At 44.3% G+C, this 18,208-nt stretch overlaps 1 protein-coding gene across 1 annotated transcript in view; it reads right to left on the bottom strand.

Moving 5' to 3' along the window:
• Nucleotides 1-18,208, bottom strand: part of LOC120945060 (G-protein coupled receptor 22-like) — a 166,737-nt gene that overhangs the window by 92,328 nt on the left and 56,201 nt on the right. The window lies entirely within an intron of this gene.

Raw genomic sequence — 18,208 nt, 5'->3', positions numbered from 1 at the left:
AACGGGGTCCAGCCGAAGGGCGTACGACTGCCAGTCCGTCTTTGTGTCATTTAGATATGTAAATACATTTGATCAGTGTAAGTAATACATTTCACTTTTTAAAGCCCAACTCCAGATTTGTTTTTGTTTTTTTGTTTTTTTTATAGCTTTGAGAAGAGTTTAAAACAATTTTTTAGAGTGTTTTTATAACCTAATTTCCTGTCCATGTGTCACCAGAACAAGAAATTAGGGTAGCGTGACCCAGGGGAGGGCTGGCACGGGGGGCAGGGTGGAAATCTCCCCCCCCCCCCCGGGCTGGTGACACTATGCACAGCCACCGGCCACCACTACCAAATGCTTTTTTTGCAGAGCACAAATATGCCTGCTGGAGCTCTTTTAACACAGGGCACGGCCGCTGCTCACCTCCCACTGTGCAGCCGTGCCTGTGTCAGCTCCAAGGTAGATGGCTGCAGAGTTGAGCTATGTCTCGTCTCACACATAGCTCAGCCTCAGCGCACACCAGCGCTGACATCCCCTTCTCTCTCTGCACAGACACGAGAAGAGACAGAGCTCATCTGCTCCTCCTCCTTCTGAGTCTGCCCTGCCCACACTTCCCGGGCATGTGTGGGCACTGGACAGGAAGTTTGAACCGAAAAAAGCATCAGACAGGCCTGCCTGCACCTCAGCCTCCATCCTGGTAAGCTCACCCTCTGTAGTCTCTCCTGCCTCCCAGTGTATAAAAAGGGGTGCTCTGTGGACTTTGTTAAAGGGGAGGGGGGCAGGCTTTGGTGAGCAGAGAACCTCTTTACACAATAGTCCACAGCATGCACCCTTAAATCAAGTTTCCCAGAACACCCCTTACATCAGATCTGATGTATGTGGGGTCTGTGCGGACTCAGATGTGATGGGAAGGGGACCTCTGACATGATAGAAGGATATCTGATATGATGGGGGACCCTTTGATGTGATGGGAGGACATCTGGTGTGATGGGAGGACCTCTTGTGTGATGGGGGAACGTCTGGTGTGATGGGGGGACCTCTGATGTGATAGGAGGACTTCTGATGTGATGGGGAACCTCTGATGAGATGGGAGGGGGACCTCTGACATGATGGAAGGACCTTTGATGTGATGGGGGACCCTTTGATGTAATGGGAGGACCTATGGTGTGATGGGTGTGATGGGAGACCCTCTGATGTGACGAGGGGGAAATCTGGTGTGATGGGGGGATCTCTGGTGTGATGGGGGGACCTCTGGTGTGATGGGGGACCCTTTGACCTCTGGTGTGATGGGGGACCCTTTGACCTCTGGTGTGATGTGAAGTTAATTACATCAGGGTGGTTATGTGCATTGCCCCTGCCTCAGGTTTTCCATTGATAAGTAAAATGTAGATTTTTTTTTAACATTTTAGACTGATGCCGCGTACACACGGTCGTTTTTTGTCTTGTAAAAAAACGTTGTTTTTTCTCATGAAAAAAAACAACGTTTTTCAAACTTCATTTTAAAAAACGACGTTGCCTACACACCATCGTTTTTTCAAAATGCTCTAGCAAAGCGTGGTTACGTTCAGCACGTACGGCGGCACTCTGTTCCATTCAAGCTCGCGTCATAACTTGTTTCTGAGCATGCGCGGGTTTAAAAACGTTGTTTTAGCCCACACACGATCATTTTAAATGACACAAAAAACGACATTTTGAAAAACGACATAAAAAATTTAAGCATGTTCGAATTTTTTTTTTGGTTGTTTTTCAGAAGACAAAAAACAACGTTTTGCCCACACACGGTAATTTTAAATGACGTTTTTTAAAACGTCGTTTTTATTCCATAAAAACGACCGTGTGTACGCGGCATGAGATGCCTCAAGATTTTTCATTTTTTAAAGGGTGCCCTGAAGGAAAAAGGTTAAGAAACTCTGATCTATTCAACCAATCAAGAGAGAGCAAATTTAAGAAGTGAATTGTTAGGGTGTGCATCCACTTTAATCTAACAATCTATGTCGGCATCTCTTGGCGCGGTCCTCAGGTGTGTTGCTGCACAATACCTGCCCACGTTCTCTACAATGGGGTAATAGATACGGAATTATTGGAAGACCTCGCATTTTCAGCAGATAACAAGAATTCCTTCTCGGAGTCGGGCGGGTTGTGCTCAGACGGCCCCAGCTGTATAGGGATGTTTATTACAACAAGAGTAAAACGTTGATAAGAAAGTACAATGGCTGAAGCCTCCTTGCCTTATCTAACCATTCTCCCTTTCTCTGGAATACCCCAGTGGTATTACAGGCTAATGGGTTGAGCGTCTGCATTGTGCGCTAACCTCAGACCGCTTAACAAGCGCATTATGTACACCCCTCGCATTTACAGGTAGTACGTGAGGGTATCATACACACACTACGCGTTTCGCTATCAGAAATTCTCAGACTGTGTGTACCCATTAATACATTGCAGGACATGCTAGAATACAAAAAACATATAATCTCAAGAAAGTTAAATTTCCCAACCTTTTCACGTCCATTAAACCTAAAACACACACAGTTTAATTGACATTGTCCCTTCTATTTCTGTATAAGGATGATGGCAATGTCATTATTTTACCTTTAAAAAAAACATCTACGTGCCTTTTTCCCTTTTTCCTTATCAATTTACAGCGGTCACATGACCCAGCTATAAACTATTTATGACTTTCAGATGGAGCGGAATCTGTCAAGCCGATCCACCTGCTCAGCGGGGGTATCTTAACGCTGATCTCTGCTGAGCAGGCGGATGACAGGTCCATGTCTGCTCCGCTATGCAGAGATGACACAGACACAGCCCGCTGTTCTCTATGGGGCGGTGGTATTAAATGGGACTGCCTGTCCATTTCCATCTGATCTGCCAGACAGATGGGGAACAGATCCTCATCCATTTGTTTTTAGTGGACCGGATTGGATGCGGGTGGGTGTCAGCGGACACATGTCCACTTCGCATTGGAATCCAAAAAACAGTCCCTCCGCATGGGAATCCATGCACCGGTGTCCTGAAAGGGGCCAGACGCATGGATGGGGTGCGGTGATGGATGCAGCTCAGCATGACAGGACAGAGTATACAGCTCAGCATCACAGGACAGAGTATACAGCTCAGCATCACAGGACAGAGTATACAGCTCAGCATCACAGGACAGAGTATACAGCTCAACATCACAGGACAGAGTATACAGCTCAGCATCACAGGACAGAGTATACAGCTTAGCTTCACAGGACAGAGTCTACAACTCAACATCACGGGACAGAGTCTACAGCTCCAGCATCACAGGACAGAGTATTCAATCCCAGCATCACGGGACAGAGTTTACAACCCCAGCATCACAGAACAGAGTATACAACCCCAGCATCACAGAACAGAGTATACAGCCCCAGCATCACAGGACAAAGTATACAGCTTCAGCATCACAGGACAGAGTATACAGCTTCAGCATCACAGGACAGAGTATACAGCTCAGCATCACAGGACAGAGTATACAGCCCCAGCATCACAGAACAGAGTATACAACCCCAGCATCACAGAACAGAGTATACAGCCCCAGCATCACAGGACAGAGTTTACAGCTCAACATCACGGGACAGAGTCTACAGCTCAGCATCACGGGACAGAGTATACAACCCCAGCATCACGGGATAGAGTATACAACCCCAGTATCATGGGACAGAGTATACAACCCCAGCATCACAGGACAGAGTATACAGCTCAACATCACAGGACAGAGTATACAGCTCAAAATCACAGGACAGAGTATTCAATCCCAGCATCACGGGACAGAGTTTACAACCCCAGCATCACAGAACAGAGTATACAACCCCAGCATCACAGAACAGAGTATACAGCCCCAGCATCACAGGACAAAGTATACAGCTTCAGCATCACAGGACTGAGTATACAGCTCAGCATCACAGGACAGAGTTTACAGCTCAACATCACAGGACAGAGTCTACAGCTCAGCATCACGGGACAGAGTATACAACCCCAGCATCACGGGACAGAGTATACAACCCCAGTATCACGGGACAGAGTATACAACCCCAGCATCACAGGACAGAGTATACAACCCCAGCATCACAGGACAGAGTATACAGCTCAACATCACAGGACAGAGTATACAGCTCAAAATCACAGGACAGAGTATACAGCTCAACATCACAGGACAGAGTATACAACCCCAGCATCACGGGACAGAGTATACAGCTCAGCATGACAGGACAGGGCCAAAGGTGTCCCAGGCCGCTAAAGTGTTCAGGTTTGACTTGAAGAAAAGGTATCAACCCTGGATTGGAGTGTTCTGGTGGGGGGGGGGGGGGCGTCCCCTGTGAAAACACAATAGCTCAGAGGGGAAGATTGCTGGACTAACCTTGCATGGTTAGTACAGTGGCTCCGACCACTTTAGGCGCGAATGGGGTTAAGATGGAATCTTTCCCAAAGTAGGTGCTACTTGGGGCTCTCTATGGGACTTCTGAGGCACTGGTCATGTGATCCTAGCTAAAGGGGGAGGCAGAGCTATTAACTGGTCACCCAACCAATGCCTTGGCACTCGGCCACATGACTGCCTTCAGAAGGAGCTCAAAACATCAGCTTCTTCATGAAAAGATGACAACTTCTAAAAATATTTCTTATGACTTATTATTTACGCAAATCTTCTATCATCTACTGAGGATGAGGGTGGGGCGCTCTAATTATCTGGTCCACATTAACTGGTGCATTAAGCTGTTTGGCTGCATCCGTTCTGTCATTTAAAGAATGCCTACAGACAATTAAACACGACATAGTTTCAGATTTAAAAAGAAATGTTTCGCAATTTTTATGAATAATACATATAATTCTTGTTTTTTCACGTTTGTCAGCGGCTGATTGTGAAAGGAGGGGCCGAGTGACACCCAGAGAGCTGGAAAAAAAATAGCTGGACAACATGGACTGTATAATTTTCATCTTTTTTTTTTTTTGCTCAACAATTAAAACATCTAAATAAGCAAAGCAGCTGATGTGGAACAGTAAGAAGATGACGCCAGAATTCAATTACACGGAGCTGTCATCGCACTTGAGAGCACTAACAAGAGACGGAATAATGAGATCCTTATTGGCCAATAATTCAACTTTACACTTCACTCCAGATTGAATGGTGAGCCCATTGATAATAATTATACCACTTTAAAAAAAACACAAATTGTTCCTCTGCTTTGGAAAGGAAAAGAACAGCTGCTATACTATATAAACAACGCAATCATACAACAGGTATTGTCAGGTTGGAGGACCTGCTGTATTTTTGTTTTAACTGTTCATAAATTTAAGTAGGATGTAGGCCTCCCATCAAAAAAAGCATGTGTTGCAGCACTTAACCACTTAAGACCCGGACCTTTATGCAGGTAAATGACCTGGCCAGTTTTTGCGATTCGGCACTGCGTCGCTTTAACTGACAATTGCGCGGTCGTGCGATGTGGCTCCCAAACAAAATTGGCGTCCTTTTTTTCCCACAAATAGAGCTTTCTTTTGGTGGTATTTGATCACCTCTGCGGTTTTTATTTTTTGCGCTATAAACAACAATAGAGCGACAATTTAGAAAAAAATGCAATATTTTTTACTTTTTGCTATAATAAATATCCCCCAAAGGAGCTGAAGGAGCAAATCCTCATTTGCTGTAGCACTTTCGCCAAAATTGCTTCGTCAGGGCTTATGAGGGAATATACAGCACACATCTAAGAAGAAACAACATCATTTAGAACATATTCATGCATATTACATGTAACCAACATCATTTGTAATCGTTTGCAAGAAACACCGCAGGACATGACAGCACCCGCATCAAACACCCTGGGCGGACGCTGGAGCATCAAAAATGGGCACCAGGGGGCCATCTATGTATATGCAGGATAGCTAAATACCAATAGAGAACGTATAGGTGTGAGACAACTCACAAGTATATGGTATATATGGAGGCTTTTGTGGAATATAATGAGAATACCTACTTAGGTATCCTGCTTATCTGAAGAGGGAGATCCAGATTTATTGTATATTACTTCGATGTTTGGTTTCTTGATGGTTGAGTTCAGGTTTTCAGGATACATTTCTATACAAATACATAGTGCAAGTAGGTATCCTCATTATACTTCACAAAAAGCCTCTATAGATACCATGGCCCAGATCCACAAAGATCTGCCTATCTTTAGGCAGGCGTAGCGCATCTCAGATAGACTACGCCGCCATAACTTAGAGCGTATTTTCCGTATCCAGAAAGAATTTGCGCCGTAAGTTACGGCGGCGTAGTGTAAATGTGTCGGCGTAAGGGCGCGGAATTCAAATGGCTAAGATGTGGGCGTGTTTTATGTCAATACATCTTGACCCCATGTAAATGACGTTTTTTTGGAACGGCGCATGTGCCGTCCGTGGGGGTATCCCAGTGCGCATGCTCGAAATCACGTCGCAAATAGTCAATGCTTTCGACGTGAACGTAATTTACGCAAAGCCCTATTCGCGAACGTTTTACGCAAACAACGGAAAATTTGACGCGGTCCCGACGTCCATACTTAACATTGCGTACGCCTCATAGACCCAGGGGTAAAGTTATGCCGAAAAAAGCCTTACGTAAACGACGTAAAAAAATGCGCTGGGCGGACGTACGTTCGAGGATCGGCGTATCTACCTAATTTGCATATTCCTCGCGTAAATCTACGGAAGCGCCACCTAGCGGCCAGCGTAAATATGCACCTAAGGTCCGACGGCGTACTAAGACGTACGTCAGTCGGATCGAGCCCACATTCAGTCGTATCTTGTTTTGTGGATGCAAAACAAAGATATGACGGGGCATCTTAGAACTTACGCGGCGTATCAATAGATACGCCGGCGTAAGTTCTTTGTGGATCTGGGCCCATATATATATAAACTGTATGTATATATATATATATATATATATATATATATATATATATATATATATATATATATATATATATATATATAGTTTTTTCACACCTACTGTTTCGCTATTGGTATTTAGCTATCCTGCATACATAGACAGTCCCCTGGTAGTCATTTTTGATGCTCCAGGGAGTTTGATGCTGGTGCTGTCTTGTGCTGCGATGGGTCTTGCATGACAAGCAAATGATTACAAATGATGTTGGTTACATGTAATATGTATCAATAGGTTCTAAATTATGTTGTTTCTGTATAATGCTCGTAAGCGTTGACAAAGCAAATTTGGCGAAACGCGTCGGCACATGAGGATTTGCTCTTTCAGCACTAAATTTCATTGTGGAATCCATCAACACTATTTGGTTTTGTTTTTGTCATTTTTAATCTTTTTTGTTTTCCAATAATTTGTATTCAGATCATTTTAACAAGTACAATATCAGCATTTGCCGTTGTAATTGGAAGTAATTTTACATCAACAAATTGTTGAAGGTTCATTTGCATTACTGATAAACCTATATGCACGTGGGACTTAATATAGCATCATCTACCTATTAGGTTTATCCATATGCTGCTCTCCTGATTTGCTCTACAGACATCTCCCACTCTCCTCATTTCCATTACAGAGAGGGAATATGTTTTGTAACGCAGAGAAGATAGCAAGAAATGCAAATAACACATGTGTGAGATTTCAGTTCAATATCCAGGAAGCTAAAAGGACACTAGTTTTCTAGTAGGATCAATAGGTATTTTTCTGTAGTTGAAGAAAAAGCTCAAAAAAGGAAATCTAATGGAGCCTCCTCACCCAATGATTGGTAACCTGCAATATGTAAAATTTTTGGTTTTGGGCTTGAAATTTATTTAAAGCGGAGTGCCACCCAAAGATGGAACTTCCACTTTTCGGAACCCCTTCCTCCCTCCGGTGTCACATTTGGCACCTTTCAGGGGGGAGGGGGGTGTAGATACCTGTTTATCGACTCCCGCAGGAGTCACACTCCTTCGCGTCACCCCCCCCCCCGCTGTTTTCTGAGAAACACACTGTTCCCGGGAGAGAGCGGGGACCAGTGACGGCGTGCCGCGCTACTCGCGCATGCGCAGTAGGGAACCGGGCAGTGAAGCCGCAAGGCTTCACTTCCTGTTTCCCTCACCGAGCATGGCGGCGGCAGCATCCGAGGACCGAGCGATTGCTCGTCCTCGTTTTCCAACTTTGCGGACATGCTGGACAGGTAAGTGTACATTTTTTAAAAGTCAGCAGCTGCAGTATTTGTAGCTGCTGGCTTTAAAAAAAAAATTCGGGGGGTCCTCTGCTTTAATCATAAGTGTATCTGTACTTGGTTTTCTCTTAGTCCCCCTGCAAGTCCCACGAATATCTGGTAACTCTACCAATGAAGTCCACCTACTGCAGCTTCCTGTGACGGTGTGGCCACGATGCTGCACTGCTCCTGAATTCAGAGCAGAGTTGTCACTCTTATGTAGGCTGTGTGTTGGAAAGCCCCTTAGTGTCCAGTTTGTTAAGCCAGTTTCCGGACATAAAGGGGGCCTCAGCTTTGCAGAGACCATAAGACCCTTGTAATTGACCACCACCAATCCTATCTCGAACTGGTTGCTCCAGGGATTTACCTATCTATAAGCTGAACATATAAGTAACACTCAACCTTCCTCCCTGTTGTAAGTTTTTTTTGCTACGCCCGGCTGTCTGTAGCTTTTAAACCATTACATTCACTTCACAGGCCACCAAATTATGTACGGCATTACACACAGGCAAGGTTTCTTTTCTTCAGCCTATTTACTGAACGGCTCCTTTGGAACATGTCTGAACTACGAGAGTCTGAGTTTTGTTCATGTAGCGAAATAACTGCTCAGTAAATAAGTTGAAAAGAAACCTTGCCTCCGTGTAATGCTGTACGTAATTTAGCCGCCTGTGAAGTAAATGTAATTGCTTAAAGGCTGCAGGCAGCCGGGCACTGGATGGTAAAATGTCAAAACTCAGGCTCACCTATTTCAGTCATGTAATGTGATCGAACTCAGTAGAGAAGGCAATTATGCTCAGATTGGTTAGCGGCAAAAGGAAGCCAAACCGTCAAAGATCCTGATGGTTAGACACCATAAAACCCGATATCAGCCGGAACGTGAAAAAATTAACGAGGGTCATAAATTCTTCGATAGATGACTGATTTATTTTCCAATTAATCTCTTGCGCTAGGAATAATTAATCATTTATTTGCAAAAGAATACAAGAGCGGGTTACACAACTCAGTAGTACATTCCATACAGATGGTACAGTTCTTTCCAAAGATTAAGTAGATCACAGTTCCCAAATAAATGGTTATTCGTCCATACCTATGTAGTAACTTACAGGTCGCAGCATCAGGTGCTAAAAGAGGGAATAAACTTCTGCTGTAGAGCTGTAGGTTCCAAGTCATGGGTGCCTAACCCCTTCCAAGCCTTAGGCCTCACCAAGTAACACCCTCCAAGAAGGTAAACACTCTACACCCATGTTCTGCATCTTGGCTCCTACACTCTTATCTCTAGTCATCTTAGGTCTATTCTTAGGACCTGCATCATGGGTCATTTTAGGGCTCATATTTGGACCTACAGTACATCTTAGGTCATTTTAGGTCTAATCTGAGACCTACATCTGGGGTAATTTTAGGCCTCTTCTCATGTCTCATCTTATGACCTACATCTTAGGACCTACATCTTAGGACCTACATCTTAGGCCATTTTAGATCTCAATTAGGACCTACATTTTAGGTAATTTTAGATCTCATCTTAGGACCCACATCTTAGGTCATTTTAGATCTCATCTTAGGACCTACATCTGAAGCCTTGTACACACGACCGAGGAACTCGACGGGCGAAACACATCGTTTTCCTCGTCGAGTTCCTTGATAGGCTGTCGAGAAACTCGACAAGCCAAATTTCTCCATTCCCGTCAAGGAAATAGAGAACATGCTCTCTTTTTGGCTCGTCAAGTTTCGCGACAGTTTCCTCAACGAAAATGTACACACGACCGGTTTCCTCGGCAAAAAAATATCTCCAAGCAAGTTTCTTGCTGTTTTTTGCTGAGAAACTCGGCCTTGTGTACGAGGCCTTAGACATTTTAGGTCTCATTTGAAGACCTACATATTAGGTAATTTTAGATTTCATCTTAGGACCTACATCTTAGGCAATTATAGATTTCATGTTAGGCCCATCATCTTAGGTAATTATAAATTTTATCTTAGGACCTACATCTTAGGTAATTATAGATGTCATGTTAGGCCCATCATCTTAGGTAATTTTAGATTTCATCTTAGGACCTACATCTTAGGTAATTATAGATTTCATCTTAGGACCTACATCTTAGGCCATTTTAGATCTCATATTAGGACCTACATCATAGGTCATTTTAGATTTCATCTTAGGACCTACATCTCAGGTAATTATAGATTTCATCTTAGGACCTACATCTTAAGCAATTATAGATTTCATGTTAGGCCCATCATCTTAGGTAATTATAGATTTTATCTTAGGACCTACATCTTAGGCAATTATAGATTTCATGTTAGGCCCATAATCTTAGGTAATTATAGATTTTATCTTAGGACCTACATCTTAGGTAATTATAGATTTCATCTTAGGACCTACATCTTAGGCCATTTTAGATCTCATATTAGGACCTACATCTTAGGTCATTTTAGATTTCATCTTAGGACCTACATCTTAGGTAAATATAGATTTCATCTTAGGACCTATATCTTAGGTCATTTTAGGTTTCATCTTAGGACCCACATCTTAGGTCATTTTAGGTTTCATCTTAGGACCCACATCTTAGGTCATTTTAGGTCTCATCTTAGGACCCACATCTTAGGTCATTTTAGGTCTCATCTTAGGACCTACATCTTAGGTCATTTTAGGTCTCATCTTAGGACTCGCATCTTAGGTCATTTTAGGATTCATCTTTGGACCTACATCTTAGATCATTTTAGGTCTCATCTTAGGACGACCTACATCTTAGGTCATTTTAGGTTTCATCTTTGGACCCACATCTTAGGTCATTTTAGGTCTCATCCTAGGTCCTATGGTAGGACCTGTATCTCAAGTCCTACACTCATCTTAGGTCCACACACGCAATCTCCATCCTACATCTTGGTCCATTAATTAATCCAACTCTCTCAATAAAACTGGATACACATACTGTAAGTGGAATTTTGTTTCAAAGTTCATAAAGAAATTGTCCTTCAGAAAATTCTTCCTTGCCATCACTGAGTCAACTAATTTACAGTAGTTCGAAAGACATTAACATTTTGTCCAGACCTGCTATTTGAATAGAATCCCAAATGTATAAAACAGGATTCATTTTAAAATGTTTGATTTTTCCTGAGCAAAAACCACATTCACAGTTAGTATTCTGTTCGCATGAGAAAAGCCTTCTATTTCTAATTTTCTCAACATTGCAGTTGAAATTGTCTGTCAATTTAACCACACTAACCATTAAAAAATCTAATTAACATTTTAAAATTGATCTTTTAAAGAAATGTTACTAGTGTGTATCCACCATTACTTCTCCAAGACTATATGTATAGACCCCAAATCTGTCTCCACCTAGTATTTGGGTAAAAAACCCAAGAAGCACATTATGAGAACTTTACAGAAAATTAGAGTAAGCAATTTCAGTACAGGAAGGTAAGGCTGGAGTTGTTGGAATGTGAAATATGCCACTTTATTATGTACACCTTGCTAGTACCGGGTTGGACCCCCTTTTGCCTTCAGAACTACCTTAATTCTTAGTGGCATAGATTCAACAAGGTGTTGTAAATATTCCTAAGAGATTTTTGTCCATAGTGACATGATAGCATCATGCAGTTGCTGCAGATTTGTCCGTTGCAAAACCATGATGTGAATCTTAAAATTCCACCGCATCCCAAAGGTGCTCTATCGCATTGAGATGTGGTGAGTGTGGCGGCCATTGAAGTCCAGTGACCTCATTGTCCAGGGGTGAGCTCTGATGAAGAGGCCTCTGCTGCCTAATATACGCTACACCGAAGCAGCGCAGAGAGGCAAGCATCGAATTCACAAATCACTTGCCTCCCAAACTGCGCTGGGTTCCCTCGGCGTAAGCCGTCGTAGGTGGAAGTGGGCGTGAGCTATGCTAATGAGGCGTGACCCCATGCAAATGATGGGCCGAGTGATATACAAGTACTTAAAACGAACGGCGCATGCACCGTCCCGTGGACGTATCCCAGTGCGCATGCTCAGAATCACGTCGGAACTACTCCCTAACATACGACGGATCACTGCCTACGACGTGAACGTAACCTACACCCAGCCCTATTCACGTACTACGTAAACGACGTAAAATACGACGGCTGTGTTCCCTGGTCCATACGTTTGCATGAGTTACGCCTCATATATAGGGAATAACTTTACGCCGGGCGTACGACTTACGTAAACCGCGTATATTATGCGCCGGGCGCAAGTACGTTCGTGAATCGACGTATCTCCCTCATTTGCATATGTGAATAGGAAATCAATGGGAGCACCACCTACGTCCAGCGTAAATATGCGCCCATGATACGCCGGCGTAGGAAAGTTACGTCGGTCGGATGAAGCCTATTTTCAGGCGTATCTTGGTTTCAAAGTCCGGCGCAGAGATACGACGGCGCATATTTACACTTACGTGGCGTATCTGTAGATACGTCGGCGTAAGTGCTTTGTGAATCCGGGCCTATATATATATAAAATATGAGTAAATTTGAGAACCCCTTTAATAGACAAAGACTGAAATCTCGCGGATTGACACGTTCCTCCTGTAGTTGGAGTAAGGCACAGGCTCCTTCCCACGCAATCTCTGTAGACTCTCTCCCTGCACGTCACTTTACTTTTCTCTCTGTCTTCGTATTGCAAGTGTCACTCTCCGAGTCTACACCGGTTTAGATGTTTGACACATCCTGGCCGATTAAAATGCATGTGTTCCTTGCCACCCAGGCTTCGGCAAGCCAAGTGCACAAGCACGGCCGACCCTCGCTGTGTGATGGCTCAGCTCAGTGCTTCATATCAGCCCATGTGTATTCCAAGAGTCGGCTCTACACACACACTCTTGACAATCATTTCACAAGCTGTCCAATTAGAGCCGGCTCCATTAATAATTGCTTATTCTAGGTGAGAGCGAGGACGAGGAAAGGAAAACACAGTTGTACAAGCTGGATGGGAAATCAGCACCTTTAATAATAAAGCGTCGCATTCTAAGCATAACAAAGGCAAAAAAAAAGACAAATGGCGCTAATTTTAAGTAAGAAAAAAAGACTAAATTTAGTTAAACACTTAATGGATCTGTCCAATAAATATAAATGCATATATTCAGGGCCTATTTAGGACTTATGCGTAATAATAACGCATAATCTGCAGTGTGCCACGTTAAAAAGTTGTATTTTTAGTACATTAAGGGGGCCGCCAGCCATATCAAAATCAACTTTGTGCAGCATGCCTTGATGCACAATAAAACTTTGCATTAATGCCATGCATTATGTCAATGGGTCCTCGGGGTGGATAACGTATTAAACCTCCAAACAGTCTCTTCCATGTCTTTTTCTTAAAGAAAAATTATACAGGTCAGTCAAACAGAAAAACTTGACACCCAAGGTTGGCATAGGCTGATGCTGCTACATCCAGTTTTGCCGTTCCACCCATGCACGGCCAATTTTTTTCAACGGCGGGCCAGACACAGCAAGGTGTTTTTTCACCTTAATGCTATGCATTAAATGCATAGGATGCATTAAGGTGAAAAAACACCAAGATTTACAACTCCACCATTCCTGGTAACAAGCGCACTCTACCAGGGACATGTCTACCTGGGCTGACATATAGGGGGTGGATTTACTAACGGTAAACAGACTGTGCACCAGGGCCGATCCTAGGGTCACAGACGCCTGGGTTCAGAAATATTTCTGGCGCCCCCCACATGGGCGTGGTCATCTTACTAACTCCTCCCCTTTACAAATGTTTCTATGGCTACGACAAACACAGAGATGCACCCCTAAGAAGTCTTCATTAGTGTCCCCCATCAGAGCCCCCCACATCAGGTGTCCCCATAGATCAGTACTTGACTACTTGTCCAATAGATCCCTGTAGCTCGGGCGCGCTGAGAGCAGAAGAACATTACAGGGGGGCGGGGCATATGTGGTATCTTTGGTTACTAGGAGGGTGGCACTTGTAGAGCATTTCTGGGAGTGTATGGGATGATTGGTAGCAGCTCCGGCCAACCCAGAAGCCTCTCATCACACCGCCTATGGGAGAAGAGCTGACACACACAGAGGGGGTGGGGCAGACAGGAGACTGCTCCATGCGCACTGGACAGAATTAATTAGTGGAGCCTAGTATCTGAACATGTTCCGGTACTAGGCTCCGCTGTGGTACCCAGCCCGGATTCCGGGTATGCGCTCTTGTCAGTTGCCAGCAGAGAGAGCAAGCGGGATGGGGAACCCCAGCACCATCTACATGCGCTCCGCCTCTGGACACAGATAAACCCTAGGCCCAAAGTCACCCCCCCAGACTAGGGTGCACCCTCAAGGACCACCGGCAGTCTGTTCAGCACTCCATCTTCCACCGATTGCCCCTGCTGGCATGACTTATTTTTTTCTCAGAGAATAGGTGCAGGAACTCCTCCTTTCTGAGTCACCCCTTGACTCCGCCACCTACCCACCTCCAAGAACTGTTCCTTGGTTCCACCTCCTACCCACCTCCCAGCACCACCCCTTTTAGAAAATACAGAAGTATAATTTTATAGTGCTACGTATTTTGTATGGAATTTGTTAATGATAACAAGAAAAGCAGTAAAATGGATTTAGCAACAATGGACACCCCAGTTTCAATACACTCCCAACAGCCAGCATCAAAAGACCCTCCAGCATCCAGCAACAATACTAGACCCCTCCCTCCAGCAATGATTGACCCCCTGCAACATAAGACCCACCCCAGCAACAATACAACCCCCACTGGCAACAACAGACCTCCACAGCAACAATCCCCCCCCCCCCCCCGCAAAAATAAGTCCCCTACTGCAACAGTAGATTCCCCAGTAGCCAGCAATAATAAACCCCCCCAGCAGCCAGCAACAAAGACCTCCAGCACCCCTTGCTATTACATATATTCAGTTCTGAAGGTGCCGAAACTGCGTTCCCCCGCGTTTCCGCTGGAAAAAAAAGCCCTGCTTGTGCCTATTTATGATAGGCCTACCCCCTTCCAGCCTATTTGCTGGGGATTGGTTAAGGCCCTCATGAACATGCCAAGCAGCTCCTCCTAGCCTCCACCCACTACATCTGGAAGCTTCTCCAAAGTTAAAAAAAACAGGAGGAGGCACCAGAGAAACTGCTTGCTGAGTCATCCAGCCTCAGAGTCGAGTCCCTCAACCCTGACCCAGATTCAACCCAGGCCAAATCAATTTACCTACACTATTAAACCTATACTGTATACATCTAGCACACTAGTTAGAGGGTGCTACACTTCACTTTGCAAAGAATACTCAATTACATGCCAGGGAAAAAAAAATACAGCATTTTTTATTGCACATGATTGGATGATGGAAGCCAGCAGAGCTTCTACTCATTTACTAACCTCTGGAGCAACGACACTCTGCAAAGTGCACCGTCTATTTGACTTTAGTAAATCAACCACATAGTACTAGGAACCCACCATCTTTTCCACCCAACATCTTTACAGTGCTGACTATAATTTGATTTTCCTCTCCAGACAATGCATTATGGGCTTAGCCTGGCATTGCTCCTTATCTGCAAATGAACGAAATGACAGACAAGAGACAGAATCTTTCAGCGAGCGCACAAATCTTAAACTGCCTAATGAATAATTTTACAACGCGGACTCTGCGGGGTAGGAACACAGTGCGCACTCAAAGTAGGTCATCTTTAATTCCTGAAAGATCAAAAGATATTTCTGAAGACTGAATACACTAAACAGGAACACAAAGTCTCTGTGTACCACCTCTTCATGGAGAAGTACAAGGCGAATCCATACTTCAAGAATGGTTTGCCTCCAACCTTCTGTAGCGGAAAGAAAGTAACAATTTGTTGTGCCTCTGATTTGTGATACGCCATGTTATCAGAGTTTCCCGCTATCCATATTTTAGGGACAGCCTGTACAGATAAGGTCTAATTCAAGTTTACAGCATGTCAGGCTCATTTTCTCTATATTTTATCCCATTAAAGTTGCTGCAGTTATCCGGTAGATTTACTTACTTACCCCTTGCCTTAACCCCTGCAGCAATGCTGGCAGCACTCATATTTTCTATTTCCCAAAGACAACCTCTGGATATGACGCTGAGCACGTGCACTCAACTTCTTTGGTGGACCATGGCGAGGCCTGTTCTGAGTGGAACCTGTCCTGTTATACCGCTGTATGGTCTTGGCCACCGTGCTGCAGCTCAGTTTCAGGGTCTTGGTAATCTTCTTATAGCCTAGGCCAGGGGTCTTCACACTTTCTAGTAGAGTGGATATGTGAAATTAACGAAATACAATATATGGAAAGACAGATCAGAGAAGAAGGATATATAAATAGTCAAATGCCAGTAAAATGGCAAAAATCTGATGAATTTCGGCTCTCAGAAGGAATGAAACAATATATATAAAGGAAAAATTAGGGGAAAACATTTAGGGGACAAATAAAAGAAGTGGAAGAGGGGAGGAGTGTTTTTTTTTTTTTTTAATGGGTATTGTGATGAGTGTATGTGGAGGATGATGGAAATGGGTGGGGACGAATGCTGAAGGGTATTGTGTTTTAACCACTTAAGGACCACCTAACGCCGATATACGTCGGCAGAATGGCACGGTGCACGCCCGCGACCCGGTCCGAAGCTCTGGGACCCGCGGACCCCTGATTGCCTGCCGGAGTCCCGCGAACGGTCACCGGGGCTGAAGAACGGGGAGAGGTGTGTGTAAACACTGTGGCGCTGTCATTGATCGTCTGTTCCCTGATATAGGGAAAGGCGATCAATGATGTCACACGTCCAGCCCCGCCCCCGTACAGTTAGAAACACATATGAGGTCACACTTAACCCCTTCAGCGCCCTTCAGGATGAGGTAAGTGAAGGAGGACTGCACTAAGGTAAAGGAAGCTATTTAGTTTTTTTTTTTTTTTACCTTTACAGCCCCTTTAGAAACGCTTTAAATTCTTGCACACACTCAGATACTTGCTGAAAAAATAGATCAGACGGCACGTTTCAGGCATCATCCCTTTTTCACGTTTCATCCCCATACCACGCAGTCACAATGCATTGAGAGGCGTAGATTCTGAACACGGCTCACTATAAAAATATGACCCCCTTGTACTGTACAGAAGGATGCTGGCTGTGCAACTTTAATAATACGACCGCTGCGTCTCTGTGCTGAACGCGCGGATCACAACCGTTGCATTTTTAAACATCTCCTGTCGAGTAACAAGCAAGAAGCGCTGTAGCCGCGTCACGTATTCCCAGCACCTGGCACCCCGGGTTACACATGATAACATTTAAAACCTGGGAATTATCCGTGTCTTCATTCTCTGCTCCCAACACGTCGTCTTTCCTTGCCTTTTTTTTTTCTCCCCCAAGATGCGGTGAGAAGACATGTGTCAAGTCCTTATTATGAGCAGCCGCAAAGGGAATCTGTAACCATGGGAGCCCGCTTAGAGATTCTTCCATTGAAAGAGTCAGAACTCCCCATATCCCTAATGAGATTTTATTTTACATATATTTCAAGAACAGCCAGGATTTTATCCCGTCGTCTCTTCGAAAGAGGGGAAAAAAATAATAATAAAGAGGCACTCCTCCTTTTAAAAAAAAAAAAAAAAGTTGTGGCAACCCTTTGTGCTTTCACTTAAGAACCCCCTGGTGGTATTTAAAGTGGAGGTTCACCCTAAAAACATGTATATAACATTACATTCTGCATACTTCCAACATTTACAGTATGCTGTTTGTTTTTTGCTGTACATACCGTATTATTGCTATTTTCCACCCGGCTTCCGGGTTCTCACTCCCGCGGGAGTAGCCGTTCCTATGCAGAGGCGCAGTGTCATGTGGGACTTCGCCCAGATGATTGACGTCTTGAGAAAAACTTCCCCCTGGCGGAAAAGGCGCGTCACGAGTTTCCGAAAGTAGCCGAACTGCGAGTCGGCTCTATACGGCACCTGCGCAGTCAGCTCTACACGGCTCCTAGCCGTATATCGCTGTATAGACCAGACTCGCAGTTTGGCTACTCTCGGAAACTCGTGACGTGCCCTTATCCGCCGGGGGGGGGGAGTTTTTCTCAAGACGTCAATCATCTGGGCGAAGTCC

The sequence above is a fragment of the Rana temporaria genome, chromosome 7, assembly GCF_905171775.1.
Source record: "Rana temporaria chromosome 7, aRanTem1.1, whole genome shotgun sequence".
In the NCBI taxonomy this organism is placed as follows: domain Eukaryota; kingdom Metazoa; phylum Chordata; class Amphibia; order Anura; family Ranidae; genus Rana; species Rana temporaria.
This window is presented reverse-complemented; position numbering and strand designations above follow the sequence as displayed.